The 1,865-nt window shown below is 36.8% G+C and overlaps 1 pseudogene; it reads left to right on the top strand.

Moving 5' to 3' along the window:
* Positions 1 to 412: 412 nt before the first annotated feature.
* On the top strand, positions 413 to 766 carry LOC118883661 (annotated as a pseudogene).
* The last annotated feature ends 1,099 nt before the right edge of the window (positions 767 to 1,865 follow it).

Raw genomic sequence — 1,865 nt, 5'->3', positions numbered from 1 at the left:
GAAATGTTAAAGGAAGTTTTTCAGGTAGAAGAAATATGATACCAGAAACCTGGATTTATACAAAGAATGAAGAATGAAGCTAAAATGGAATATTTTTAAAAATTTTAGTTGTTGTAAAAGCTAACTATTTAAAGCAAAATTTGTAATAATGTGTTTATTCCATAAATAAAAGTGAAATGTATGACCACAGTGACACAAGGAATGGAAGGACTTGAGAATGTCCTGTTACATTCTATATGAAGTGACATAATACTATCTGAAGGAAAACTCATTAACCATTAAAAAGTTAAGTGTTAAAAAAGGTATCAAGCCTCCGTGAGGAAGACACTGGCCACTGCTCCTGACTCACCACAGTTTCTTCTTGCTGAGGAAGAAGTCAGTCACAAAGTTATGCTCCTGCCATGTGGCAGCCATGGCTTTTAAAGCTACTGGAACTACACCAGTGGACCCAGAAGGGGTGGTTCACTGAGTAAGAATTACCCTAACTGTCCGCCATGTAAAATCCCTGGGGAAGGTGTGTGCTCATTTGATCACAGGCTCAAAGGAAAAGAACCTTAAAGTGAAAGGACTGTTTCGGATGTCTACCAGGACTGAGAATCACTGTGAGAAAAACTCTTTGTGGTGAAGGTTCTAAGACTTGGCAGCATTTCCAGGTGAGGATTCACAGCGACTCACTGACTTGGACAATCCTCCTGAGAGTGTTAAGCAGATTACTTCTATCATTGAGCCAGGATTAGAGATTGAGGTCACTATTGTAGTTGCTTAAATCAACTATTTTAATAAATTGATTATTAATCATTTTAAAAATAGGTATAAATAATAAGTAATTGTAGGAGATAAAATCGATCATAAAATGCTTAGTCATTCAGAAAAGGCAGAAAGTGAACAAAAAAGCAAGAAAGGCCAAATGGAACAAATAGAAAACAGCTAGCAAGATAGATTTTAAGCCAACCATAACAATAATCACTTTAAATGTCTAAATACATCAGTAAAAAGGCAGGTTGCTAGACTGAATTTAGAAAGAAGACTCAGTTATATGTTGTCCATAGGAGACTCACTTTAAATATAAAGACATAGATAGGTTAAAAGTAAAAGCATATACAGGCACCCCCCACCCCCCAGCTATCCAAAAGTAGAGTGTTCCTATGAAACCTTTCATAAGCCAAAATGGCTTAAAGCAAAGAAGTAATTACCTTAGGACACTTCTTGCTAACAGATGCAAAAAATAAATGGAGATAAAGCACAGATGGTCACACAGTGCAAAGCTATGGTGGCTTGAGGCTGAGATGCTCAGTGTAGTTCCTAGGGAAGGAGCTTGGTGGTGCCACTCTCTCTGCTGGGGGTGCTCTGCCTCTATGCTGCAAAATAATGCTGAACGCTATTTTTTATTAAAGTATAGTTGGTTTGCAATGTTATATTAGTTTCGGGTGTACAACATAGTTATTCAATATTTTTATAGACAATACTCCATTTAAAGTTATTACAAAACAATGGCTATATTTCCCTGTGCTCTACAATATATCCTTGTTGCTTATTTATTCTATACGTAGTAGTTTGTGTCTCTTAATCCCCTACCCCTATCTTGCCCCTTATCTCTTCCCTCTCCCCTTTTGACTTTTGCCTTTTTTCAGAAGAGCAAAAATCCTCTTCAGATTTCTTCAATTAGCAAAAACAGGTACTAATATAGGGCTTTCATAAAAGAGAAGTGGTATAAACGGGAGGATACCTGTACCAGTCAAACACTGTGGCCTGTCTCCCCCCAAAAAAGCCAAAACTGGGCTCGCTACATTAAATTCAGTCAAAATAAACTTCAGAAAAAGAATATTATCAGAAGTAAAATAGAACATTACATAACGATATAGTGG

Source organism: Balaenoptera musculus, chromosome 17, assembly GCF_009873245.2.
Source record: "Balaenoptera musculus isolate JJ_BM4_2016_0621 chromosome 17, mBalMus1.pri.v3, whole genome shotgun sequence".
Taxonomy (NCBI): Eukaryota; Metazoa; Chordata; class Mammalia; order Artiodactyla; family Balaenopteridae; genus Balaenoptera; species Balaenoptera musculus.
The sequence above is the reverse complement of the archived record's forward strand: the minus strand, read 5'-3'. Positions and strand labels throughout refer to the sequence as shown.